The 13,886-nt window shown below is 42.2% G+C and overlaps 1 protein-coding gene across 2 annotated transcripts in view; it reads left to right on the top strand.

Moving 5' to 3' along the window:
- Positions 1-13,886, top strand: part of Dh31 (diuretic hormone class 2) — a 143,362-nt gene that overhangs the window by 92,419 nt on the left and 37,057 nt on the right. The window lies entirely within an intron of this gene.

Below are 13,886 nucleotides of genomic sequence, written 5' to 3' on the forward strand. Positions count from 1 at the left end.
TACAATAGTGGATGTTAAATTAGACTTTTTTTTTGTAAAAGTTACATTGAAACTTGTCGGACACTTTTTTAACTACAAAATCATTAATAAGTAGTTTCATTTTTTCTGTTAAATTTAAGTATGCTCAATTTTTGCAATGATCGGCAACACTGCGGAGCCCGGGTTGATGAAAAACAATTTCCACTCGACCGTAATTCCATCAGCATTAATTACGCCGCAAAATGACCCCTCTCACCCCCCTCACCCCTCCGAAAGGGACTTGGGTTTTCAACGCCTGTTTTTGATACCCACTGAACCCTTCGAAATATACGAGATCTAATCGATGTAGGTGTTAGTCCTGGTGAAAGTAAATCGCATGACTAGATGAAAGAGGTGAGGAGAGAGAAAAAAATGAAAATTAAACTGAGAGTGGGTTTTTAAACTGATGTAATGCCTCGAATTTTCGCTCCAGGAACCAGGGCCTCATACACTTACGATGCAGATAAAGGCAGGCTTTTTGTAGTTTTTATGGACGTTTCTTCGCGTCATTTCAGGACGGATTAAAATTTAGCATATTTAAAAGCTTATTTGGTTGTTAAATATGCGAGTATATGAACTTGATCGATTTGGTTGATCAAAGTCCATACGACCGTAAAAATGTAATACACACATGTGATCATCTGCGACCTTCCCACGCAGAGACTCTGGATGAAATTATCAATACTACGGTGAAAAAGAGTGTTCAGTGAAAATTTCGGTTTAAAAAACTTGCAGATTCAAACTGAACTGGGTCAATGGCAGTTTGATGTTTTCAGTTCAAAATATATAGATCAGTAAAAAAACTGTTCAGGGCAAGAATTGCTAAACTTGTAACTTCACACCCTCTGTTTGCACAAAAATTAATGTATTATATGTATGCCACCTGCAACTTAGTCTTTCGGACATAGAGAGATTTTTCTCACAAAAGATGCGCTGTCGAAGTAAACTGTTTCGGACCGTTTAGATATGGAATCGCCCGATTCCAACGGTCGGCGTTTACCGTTTCGACCATACACTCAACGATCTCAGAAGGTCAATGGGACCGTTGGGTTGCGTTTGCAAACAGAGGAACTAAACGGAATTGGACAAGTTTACTTCGACAGCGCATCTAAACCTCAAATTTCGATTTCTCGCCAGTCGTGACTTTTGAAAAAAAAACTGCTCTAGGTACTAGAAATTATGCCTATGGGGATTAACGTCCTCTTCCCGTGGATGACCATACAAGTAACCATAAAACGTTTGTTGAAAAGAATACGGTACGCACGTCAGGGCCAGATTTACCTACTTGCCACCCCTGGACTGGCTGTATTTGCCGCCCCCTTATTCTCATTCGTTTTGAAACATAAATAAAAACCATCAAATGAACGTGCAGCGGGGAGGAGTGTATAAGACGCGTTTGTTTATTCGTGTTAGACACATTCTTTGCAAGCCCTGTCAACATTACTAGCAAAAGTTTACGGAACTTTGCACGAAAGTTAAGTTCCGTAAACCTATCGCTGTCTGGGCGAGGCCTTCCATTTAAAAGAAATGAACGAAAAAAGTATGAAAGAACAAACTGACCGCACTGTGTTTGGCGCAATGCGTGAAGCATTCCTACAGTCTTGTAGGCGCTATGCGTTTATCACAGACTGCTGCTGAACGCACTGTGTTTGACGCAATGCGTGAAGTATTCATGCAGTCTTGTAGGCGCTAATAAGTGTTACACGCCGACCGCCGCGTCGAGGGCTTCTCCTTTTCATCTCAAGTCCTCGTCATCATTTCTCTCTGCGCCTCGACGTTCCAGGCCAAATTGCGTGTTTGGTTCCTCTCTTTACTCGACCAATTAAAGGTGCTGTCTCTTATATTGACAAAAACGACAAAATTAGAAATTACTTTACTCTCAGGAAGTGGAGATTTTGTCGCCTTTTCTCGTTTGTAATTTTTTTTCTGAATCCGATATTTTTTTATAACTACATTTAAAAAAATTGCAAAATTTGCCGCCATGGGCCGCGGCCCATGTGGCCATCCCCTAAATCCGGCCCTGTCGCACGTAACAAATAAAGAGGCAGTGATTAGGCACCGTCGATAAAGTAAGGTCTTCTTTAAGTTAACACTATGGGATGTAGGTAAAAATTATACTCAAGGTATATGTATTACTTTATACTGAAATTTTACATTGGTAAATTAAGAAGCAACCAATCCTTAAGAATGCCGTCAATAAGTCATCTATTTTAACTGCTGCATACTGAAGCGAGCCAATCGAGGAAGTCGGGCAAAATCTGCAAACTTTGAAGGCTTATTTTCTTGGAGATATGAATCAAAAAAGTTAAAGAGTGGTTCCATCGGTTCCTTTATAAAATTTCCTTCCTGGAACACCCCTTGAATTTGAATTCGTGTCAAAATAAACTTCAAAATTTGAAATTATAGCCACAAATTTCATGTCCGAACTCCTCTATTAGCTCGTTCCACTGTGTGGCGTCTAGCTTACATTATCTCAAAAAGGACATCCGTCGTGTAGTCATCAGCTTAAATAAAGTTGCGCTCTCTATTTTTTTTTACATAAGCCTCAAATTATGGGAAAGGGAATTAGAAGATGGACGGTATTAAAAAAACGGTGAAAGGTTTGCGGCGAGAGGTACTTTGAAAATACAAAAACAAGAAAAAACATTAGGGCAAATGCACATTTTTCCAATTTGCCATCCTGCGGTGCAAACTGGATTGTCATAAAAAATCAGTCTTGGATCTTCAACGACTCTGTAAATTTTTAAGGAGATTTGCTCGTGCCAAATTTAATCTCTCAATTATTATCGTCGTGTTGCTTGACTTGATATCTTGATATATGTTACTTCTGAAACGGGTTTTACATTAAATTAGCAGATACACCTGCGAGTTACAAGCGCCTGTTGTGAGTGAAACACCAATGGGGATGAAGGATTTCGACAGCTCGACGTCGAACGATCGAAATCCTGTTTTGCTGGTTGAGAAAGTGCTTGTAACTCGCAGGTGTACCTGAGCCAGACACAAGAGACCCCCCCCCCCCCCCAATGGCCTCCTGGCAACAGGCGGAGGGTTTTACTTTCGGGAATTCAACACTTCCTTATGGACAATTACAAGGGAGCAACAGTCATCGTTCTTTTCGGCTGTTGACCTACCTACATGGTGGATGATAATCCTCGGGTGACTTCATAAGCCAAACAAGTTTCCCAGACTTTGGCTTGTTTGCCAAACGAAACTGCCAACACGTTGTTAACTATCAACCAAGTAGGTAGGTCAACAGTTGAATGTTGAGGTTTCGAAAGTAAAAGCTTCCACCATTGCGAAGATTCTAGTAGAGGGTCTCTTGTCTCTTATCATGGCCTTAAAATGTCTGTTCATTCATTGATGTCTCTTTTGCGTCAAGAGACTCATCATTAATATCGTCTCGAGCCGCGTTTTTTCGCATGGAAAATTCGAGCCTCCCATGGATATTATTTTCGGTGACTCGGTCCCTTCTCACGAAAAAATAGTAGGAAATCGATGACGGGGAGACCGCGGAAGGACACCCGGAGGGATGAATGGAGCACGACCCACGTGTGGCTGGCCGGTGGCGCGTCGATCCCTGTGAATATTGCACGAGACTCGGACGTCGGGCATTAATGAAATATTCCGGGGACCGCCAACTTCACTGCCGGGTCCCCGGGGACCGATCCTGTCCCTTCGACGACTTCTCCGGGCCCGGATTGCATTATAATGAGCAAAGGTATCCCTGCCGCGGCGTCCCTTCGTGGTCCAGAAACCCACGCCGCCACTTTCCCTCTCGACTCGGGTCACCTCCAGGCGGAAACCACGTAAAATCCCATTGGATCCCTAAGTCGTTAAGCTGTTTTTACTTGGCATGGCGGAGTTGTAGTCGGAAGGGATTTGTGGGACGCGCTCTAGAAAAGGAAACGGGCTCAATCACAGCGATGCGCTCAATCCGCAGATTTGTGACCGGGTTTACGGGGATCGGGAGGGGGAGGGGGTCTTCGCGGGTCGATTGTGGGCTGATCGATCGATCGATCGAACTAATCGATACTTTCCTATTTAGCAATGTTATTTGCTGACCAAGGTCGATCGATAGGAATTCAAGAATCGACCCGTTGGTAAAAATGGCGAGGAGCGATTGCCTTCGGAGCGTTTCTAACGCGAAGGTCAACGTCGAATGGACGCTCGGAAAAAGGGAAGGGACCTTGGTTTCAAATGGCAAAATATTCACTACAGCAATATTTCGCATGGAAAACTTTCGCAAGCAGGAATAGTCGTATCCCTGCGCCGTCATCAGCGCGTGTCCTTTCCCTTGCTACATTCACTGGTAAAAAAAACCTCTTGATTCAAGAGTGCAGTTTCTTGTCGCCGGATTTAAGAGTCTGGACTCTTGTTTCAATGCAAAATCCGCTTGAAACAAGAGTTCAAGACTCTTAAATCCGGCGACAAGAAACTGCACTCTTAAGTCAATGCACCGCGGCATTGGTCCAAGAGGTTTTTTTTACAAGTGTTTTCATATTGTGTTGGTTCCGTTTGTCATATTTGTGGAGGTTCCTCAAGAGCTGCGTTAGCAAGACAACGAAGATAGGAGAGATGTAAGCGGGCCTGGTTTTTTAACTTTTCTCCCGAATCGAGTGATACCTCATTGACGGCATAGAACGGTGCATTGCGAGTTTATTGCCTCGCACCATCGCGCCTTCAATTCTGTAGATACTACACGGACATCCATCAAGCACGAATAGTTGTATCTCTGCGCCGTCATCATAGCGAGTCCTTCCTCCTTCCTTCCTATATTTCCGTGTTGTGTCGATTCCGTTTATCTGATTTGTAGCGGTGCTTAAAGGGCTACGTGAGCAACACAGCAAAAGTATATGACTTGAATTAAATAAGTTGGCCAAACTAGGTACCGGGTAAAAAAATGAGCACACCCCTTCTTTCCCACCTGTCTCTGGTTTCGTTTGGCAGCAATACGTCCAATTTATCCGTGAATACAGCGCGAATCCACAGGTTGTCGCAACGGGGAAAGCTACACGTGAAAACCCGCATTCGAACAGGTTGGAATCGTCTGGGAAGGGAAGGCAGTCGTGTGCCGAGCGAGGAGTGGAGGGGGAGGGGCGGCGAGAGTCGGGGAGTAAAATAATCTGGGGATTCGTCGGGCATGAAATTTGAATAAAATTGATTAATTATTATGGATACATTCAATACAGCTCGGCTCGTTAAGGGAGGTCGATTTCGGCGTATGCATCGATAAATGGAGCCCCACCCCCCATCATCTCACTCGTCTGAACAGCGTCTCTCTATCAGTTTGTTTGATATCATTTTCCGGGGGGCCCGGGGGGAGAGGGGGGGGGGGCGCCGCGAAGTGCGAGCCGAGTTGGAACTCTTTTGTGTTTTTCACGTTACGCAGCTGATCGCCCTGTTGATAAATAACGGTGTCGAGCCCCGTGTGAGTGTGATTCTCGCGCTGTTTCAATATTTCGGCTCTCAAAACGTAGGGATGTGCTCATGTACGTTCTAATAACGGCTTCCTCCTTTGAAGCCACGTTCAGAGTCCTTCCTTGAACAGTTCCTTTGGGGCAGTGCTCTAAAGCTCTTAACGCTGCAGGGGGGTCAAAGAGGCCCTGTTATGGTTTACACTTTGAAGGATGAAGATTCAAGGAGGCCTTCCATACATCATCCTAAGAAGGACAATTTTTTACGATACTCGAGTAAAATCCACCAGTTTGGCTTTAGAAATAGATCCTCATAAGTAATTACAATGGTTTGCCACTGCAAAACAATATAAAACAAAAGCAAAAAGATTCTACGATTTTGACAAACTTCAAGTGGATGAAGACCTACCTTGAAATATGCAAAATCTGCAGAATATTTCCATTCGTGTCTCATACTTTTGCGGTGGCAAATTATCGTGATTCCTTGCGAAGATTTATTTCCTAATTCAAACCGATGTATTTTACTCAAGTTCCGTAAAATTTTCATTTTTAAAGGATCTCCTTAAATCTCTATCCATCCCAGGATAAACCTAAACTAACCCGAGTTAGAAATTCTCCATTGCAAAATGTACAGTTAACGCAGAAACTTGTCAATCTGACTGTGATGACAATGAGTGGTAAAAAAGCATAAGCAAATTTCGAAGTGAAATAACCAACGCTTTTGACTTTGATTAATGTGTGAAACCTGTCTTCGGCGCAATTTTTTATTGTTCTACATCTCGCAACATCTCGAAACGCACATTCTTTTAAATGGAGTACGCAACAGACCTCAGTGCGGATAGGGACCAAGAGGAAAACGCTTGTAGATTTAAAAGGTGCAAAATTAAACCAGGGGCACTTTCTGCATATACGCTTCGGGAATGCTGCTTCCTTGAAGACTTTTTGGAACGAGTTATTATTTTTATAATATCCGTGCATCATCAGTCATAGAGACTTGTGAAGAAAAACAGAGCTGTCATTGAAATCGGCAGGTTGGTGTTCTGGTAATACCAAATTAGTGACAACACATTACAAAGCTCAAATCAGATAGATCGCTTTTACTGCACGAAAGATATATTATGGCCTATGGCCTACCTTGGAAACTGAAGGCAAAAAGGGATGTGTTGATATGTGCGGCATCTATGCCTCGTCCATACCAGTGCTGTTCCTCTGCATGTTTGATTAGAAAACATCATTGGGGGCGGGGGCGAAAAGAAAGGAAAAAACCTAAGTTGATTTTACTTATGCGTAAGTAGACTTTACGGTCAACCTACTGTTTCTGAGAGGTGAAATGTTTCAATCGGATTACCATCATATTACAGCTTTAGGCCGGACTCAAACAGCTTTTTATGTTGAGGAGAGATTCCATTTTTACAATTCACTTACCCTCTTCAACCCTTTCTCTTTTTCTGACGCTGCTTTTGAGGATTTGAATTTTTGAAAAGCCCCACTCACAGAAGAAAAACTTGATCCTCTCCAACTAAAACCTTCATAACAAACCTTCGAAATCAACTTTGTAGGCAATAAATAAGTTTCTACCCATTCTACATAAAAAAAACTACGAGGATTTATCGCAAAGGCGTAAACGATCATTTTAATCTTGAAAATATAGGGAAGACGCAGTCTAAGAACGAGAAAAACCCACATGCACTGGGGAAAAACACATTGAATCTAGAGTCCAGACTCTTAAAAACATCGACAAGAAAAAGTACTCCTGATTCAATCAGAATCTAGTTTACATCAAGAACCAAGCCTCTTAATTTAAGCGGATTTCGTTTTGATTCAAGCAAAAATCCGTTGAATCAATAGTATTTTTTCTTGTCAATGTTTTCAAGAGTCTGGACGCTAGATCGAATGTGTTTTTTTTCCAGTGCGTTGGCCCATTTTCACGGATCAGCGAAAATCGGTCTCCATTTTTCTCCGGAAAATTCACTCAGTCTTTATGCGTACAAAAATGAAGTGCCCGTGACACTTTTGAAATGATCTTATGGACCTCCATGCTTTCAGTAAAAAAGACCGAAGATTCAACGCAAATTGATTGCATCCAAATTGAGGAGCAGAACACATTTACATCTTAAGTGACTCCTAAGAGTTCTAATTGACCCCCTGAACGGCAGAAAGTAATCCCCTGAGGAAGGGGGCCTCGCCCCCGCCTAAAATTTCTCAGGATTCCTCTTTGGTCGCAAAATTGACTTCGATTCTCCAGAAAAAGACGGTCTCCCATGTAATCGACCCCGAGGACTCTAAATTTCATGTTCCCTGAGCTCCTCGGGGTCGATTACATGGCAGACCGTCTTTTTCTGGAGAATCGACGTCAATTTTGCGACCATTGAGGAATCTTGAGAAATTTTAGGCGGGGGCGAGGCCCCCTTCCTCAGGGAGTTACTTTCTGCCGTTCAGGGGGTCAATTAGAACTCTTAGGAGTCACTTAAGATGTAAATGTGTTCTGCTCCTCAATTTGGATGCAATCAATTTGCGATTCGGAAAGGAGCCCCGATTTTTAAAATTGGGCCCCCCCGTTTACCCCCCATATAATGACTTTGTTAAATGTTGACTTATAAGGAACATATTGACCGTGTTTTTTTTTCCATTTCAATGATGAGTCCAGAATCATCTTCGGTGCACCGAAGCGAAGTTCGGTTCTGTCAACTGAAAAAATCACTATTCGCAACCTGAGGCCTAGTCCTGTAAATTAGAGAGCACCTACTGGTGAATCCATCGGTCCGCATGACCCGAGGTTTTCATTTTAAAAAGTCTATATTTTGTGACATGCTAGCAAATTTCGGGGTAAATGCTCGTTCAAAGACTAGAAGTAAGTTATTTAACATGGTATGATGCAATTTCCTACGTACTAAGAATTCTTTTCCGTCTAAAATTAGCAAAATAATAAAGGTTTCAATGCAAGTAAAAATATCTGATGATTTGCCTAGGCTTCTGACAAAATTCCTGATTCGACTATTGTGGCGTTCGAAATGTTCATTTTAAATCTCTTCATAAACTCCCTATAAGCACACAGTGCATATGAAAATACGAGCCTCGTTTACTAGCGTATTGCAATGACTTGAGGGGATTTTGGCTGCAAGGTTGCCAAATTGTGGATATTTTACATGGATTTAAATGGGAGAAAGTACTAATTTTTCAGCGTTTTCTGACAGGCACGCGGCAAAGCTCGGATTCGTTTTGAAGTGCCCCTATGACGTTGCAAGTCCCCGCGCGACGCAAAAGTTCATCTGTTGCAGTTGCACTTCTGTGCGATGAGGAGGCAGGCGCGAAGAGTCGACACCTAATTTAAAATGCCCGCCGTGACACGAGTTTAATAGCTTCTCAAGTTGAGATGTTTTAATTAGATTCGCGGCTTCATCAACCCCCCCCCCCCCCCGCACCCCTCCGGCTCATACCGTCGTCATGTGGGGTTGTGGGGACGACGTGGCGTACCGAATTATCGTCGGATTTGTTTCCAGAGGATGACCTTTTGATGCACAGCAACCGAATGTGCAGCACACTAGAAAAAGTGACTCACAGGAAGATTTCATCTTGAATCAGCGGAGCAAGCGCCTCGCAAACTGTGCATAATGTCGAAGGCAATTAGTCAAATCAGGCATTATATCAAATGCCTAGGCCGGTAGTTAAATTTGACAGTTTATGGAATTCTGCAAATTTATGGCAAGGAGTTCGCAGATTTTCAATATGTTCGGAAGAATAACTTTTCAAACCGCAAACTCCCTTTTACATGCCTTTAGTACATTTAAATGTTAAAATTTTGAAAATTCTATGTTTTATGACGGGCTAAATATTTCATGATAAATGTGCATTCAGGATCTTAAAATCGTTTAAAATACAATTGTATGTTGCATGTTTTTTCAGAGAATCCTTCTTTCCCGGAGCAACGAATTATTTCGTCTAAAATTAGGGTAAAAAATTAAAATTGCAATCTAGGTGAGAATATTTGGCTATACTTGCCTAGGCATTTGACAAAATGCCTGATTTGACTGATTGTGCCTTCGACACATACAACATTTACTCATGTATGATTTTAATGGACCAATATAGACATGGTACAAACGTAAGCATTTTGATGCATACCATTTTTTCTTCAATTTTTTCTGTAGAATGTAATACCCACCACATCTCAAATGACTGAAATTGGCTCCTGACCAAGAATTTAACATTTTTATTTAGCTCTGGTTACGAAAGAGTCTACGTGAATTGATACGCGCACTAAAACGGTTTCAGCAGATTTCTCACTCGAGCACTGACTCCAGCTGTGCCTTGTATTGTTCAAAGTATTGACAACGTGCGACAGCTGAGCTGAGGCTCCGAGGTTAAGATTGCCATAATTTTATACCGCAGATATTGACGTTTTCTGTGCGATTTGACTCAAGTAGATCATGGTTATTGTATGAGAGGAGAAATTTAAAATTATGGCTCGAAAAACGTTAGCATCTTGATTTGGAGCTAGTTCCAATTAATTTTTGTTGCCTAAATCATGTTCTAAGGAAATTCTAATATTGAACATTTTATCATAATACTTAAATTCGATTTTTGTCAGGTGGTCCATTGATTTCAAGCTTTTGTTTTCGTAAAAGAACAGAATATAGAGGGAATAAGTGTTTGAAGACGATTGAGAACATGCGAGAAAAAATTTGCGGAGAATGTTCGTCCACTCAGGTTACAGATTTTCTCACGTCTGTTTCTTTCTAGGCAAACCTGGTCATCGGTGACAAAAAAAATCTGCCCGCAGACATAGGAAATCTATTAAAACGCGTTACAAACTACGCAAATCACACTTTCATGAGTGGAGTCTAGACTTTTTTTGAGATCATTGTGATTTTCGTACGATTTTACGCCCGAATCGGCATCCTGCAGTGTAATGATTGTAGCGCTGCATGGCTCTGTGATCAGGAGGTCCAGGGTTCGATTTCCGGCCAGGTAACCCGAGTTTGATGGTTTCAAGCAAGGGTTGTCGAGGGCTGATTACAGGGTAGAGGCTGAGGGAGGTGGCGGTGGGCTCCAACTGAAAGAACTGAAAACCTGCACTGAAATTACAAAAAAGAAACAAGAAAAAGTAGTCTATTCACTTGACTGTAATTCTAGCATGCAACAGTTTTATCATGGGAGTGTTACTATCGGCCATTATCGAAACGGTATATGATCGGAATTCAACCCCCATGTAAAGTATTCGTTTCCACGTGTATTGGATTTCAAAATACACCATGTAATACAGTTTCATGCCGGCCGCGTGTTTTGACTCCCGGTCCATTTGGCAGCTTGGAGGGAGATCACCTTCGATGCAATGTTAATGTCGGCCAGTCTGAATATTTCAGGTTCCTGGCTCGAGCAGTTCCTCCAGATCTCGACGGCCACCCTTCACTATTAATGACGCTGTAGTCGTGACGCCATGCCAACAGTTTTATGGCCTCTGTAGTCTGTGTCGTTGACGCAACTCTCCAGGCGACTGTCACCAACATTGTTTAATTTTCCCACGGCCACCTCTCCAGGAGCATTCCGCCTCCCTCTTGCCCCTGGAAACGTTCAAACCATCGAGAGCACGTCATAGTGGAGGTCTATAAAAGAGCCGTGCTTGGTTATCGTTGCTTCCATCCCACGCGCGCGTGAACAACGCCGATAAAACGTATGGATGTACCTATTTCTGTGCAGCTGCTGTCAATATTGCATATGCATGAATCTGAAGGCGTCTTTTAAATGTGACGCCTAGATACTGGATCTATATTTTTGCTGAGGTGCACTCATGTTCTGATACACAGTCTCTAAGGCGTGAACTAGGCGTAGTTGGACGTATCAATGCAAAATGGAACTATATGGAAGTGGAAAGATGGGGTGTGCTAGTTAGTGGTTGGACCATTAGAATGAATTGGAATTTGAAAGCGCCAGTGACGTCAGCGGAAACGAACTACGAGGAGGCACGACGGGGAGATGGGTGGCGGGACTCTTTAACTCATGAGCCCCGTCCACAACGCTCTCGTCACGTGCCCACGGCTCACGAGTTAGCGCTCGATTCCTTTTGATTTAATGTAGAATCCCGCTTTTCCATTTTCTCAAAAGGAACTATATCCACTTTTGCATTGTTTCTTATGTAGTTTGCACGAGAACCCCCCACATGCACATGCACATTTCCACTTGCACATAGTTCCTTTTAGCAACGCGTGTCGTTAAGTCGTCTAGTTAAGTTAGCAACAGTGCAGTTAATAATTTTTTAAAGTTTGTTTTCTCGGTTGCGGTCATCAGTGGCGTGGCGCGCTTTGCGATAAATCTATTAATCAGTCATTTAAACCTATGGAAAAAGATCGGTAAATAGGGTGTTCGCATCGAACACCTTAACTATCGAACTTTTTTCATAGCTTCAAATGGAGAAAATCGATAATCGATCATTCACACCTCGTCATTGACGGTCACAATCCCAGATGCTCATGAGTAAACTTGACATGCTTGAACTTTCCGTGGCGACCCGAAAGCCGTGCCGTTCATATTATTTGCATAATTTTTGCGACTCTGAACCTCAAGCGATGATGGTGCGGCGCCTTTTGCCCTCTTTTGAATTCATGCCGATAAAATGTAGCTCCGCAATTTGCCCGGGTTTTAACCGTATCATCTTATGCATAAGCCTCGGCTTCGGGCCTCGTTGATGGAGCCCTGGATGAAACGCTGAATATGATGAGTGACAGGGACAGAGCTTTCTTCGTAGGTGGTGTCACGCCAGACGCTGCCAAACAACGTATTTCCCATTATTTTCCATGGAGACATGTAGGTTTTCAGTTTTTCACTGCAGGTTAACCAGAAATTGTATTACCTAATAGACCACTAGACAAGGTACGAATTTTAGCATTCTGATGCGTGATGTTTCTGAACCAAAATTTCACGTAAAACACGATGCTCACGTCAAAAATTACCAAAATAGGCTCCTTACGAAGATATTTAATGATTTTTAGTGCGTAATTTCAAAGCATCCACCCATGAAAACTTAATGCTCTGCGTGAATCACATCGCGCGCTGAACGTTATCATGACAGTCTCTGCGATCTAAATATCTGGCAACCTCGATTTTAACGCTTCGGCTCAGCTACAGTAAATTGCTTATAATTTGAACGATACATGGTGGGAAATGAACATTGCTCGATTGAGAAGCTTACTGAAACCGTTGTAGTGCGCGATTTGACTCACGTAGAGCTTTGAGTTTCTTGTGAGCGGGCAGTTCAAATTCCTCGTAACCAATGTGAGATAAAAACGTTAATATCTTCGTTAGGAGTTGATTTCAGTAATTTTCGTTGCGCGAATCGAGTTTTACGTGAAATTCTAGTTGAGGAACATGTATCAGATTGCTTACATTCGTACTAAGTCTAGTGGTCCATTGTAAAATGTGGTCCAATCTCATTATGATTGAAGTGTGCTCGTATTTGAAAACTCATTTTTCCAAAAGTGGAAAATCAATGAGGCTATTTTTTTTCAAGTTTAGTCGAATGGTTAGGATTTAGATCTTACGAATGAAAACTCTTCTCGGTGTCTTCAAGAATAGAACGAGCGCGTTTTTTTCATTTTTCTGACCCTAATGTTCCTATATTTCTGCGGTCCTCAGCAAAAACACCGTAACTCCATTTCTTTCGTATTTTCCTCCACACATACTTTCCTTTCACTAGAAAACCCAATTGCAACGATGCTCCATTTTTTCAATGAGGGTTCTATTTGGTATATCAGAGTCGACTCGAAAAATGAAGGATGAATGATTGATAGTTTTCTTGCACAGCGGCATTTTGTCAGAAAAAAATTGAAAAAAAGTTGAATGGATATACGGATTTTTCATGTGGATGGCAGATTTCTATGAACAGTCACATGCTTAAATACAGATGTGATAGAGTGATGATTCTCGTCGGTGAGTATTCACATGGGCCTCACATTCATGTGGCGCGGTTCTTCGATCTTCGCAAGTTGGTCACACCATTTAAATCAACTAAAAAAAATCGATTCTAGGTAAAGCAGTCCACTCGATAGATTTCGACCGTTTTGGGACATTTAAATTAACAATACGGATCGGTAGAACAACTTTTGTGAGTGTCACTTTTGACTGGTGGACAAACGGCCTGTAAGCTCTGTAGGATGAAATCCAAACTGTTAAGGTCACGTGTGAATGCTTGATGAAGACTGAACGTCCCTTCAAAATCACCATATCAAAGGCCGGATAACAGTTAGCAAATAGTTTACATGCTGTCCTGTTTTCACAGGTTAATGGACAAGAGAGCGTCACAGTTCCGCCCTCCTTTCCTCCCTCTACCTCGGAAACTTCCTGCTAAAGGGAGTCACAAAGTGCCCTTTTCGAGATGTCATAAATATGTGCAGATATAAAAGTAAAAGAAGAAGAACAACATTAAAAAGAAAACTTTACATGGTCATAATGCTAGGTTTG

The sequence above is a fragment of the Bemisia tabaci genome, chromosome 5, assembly GCF_918797505.1.
Source record: "Bemisia tabaci chromosome 5, PGI_BMITA_v3".
Classification (NCBI taxonomy): domain Eukaryota; kingdom Metazoa; phylum Arthropoda; class Insecta; order Hemiptera; family Aleyrodidae; genus Bemisia; species Bemisia tabaci.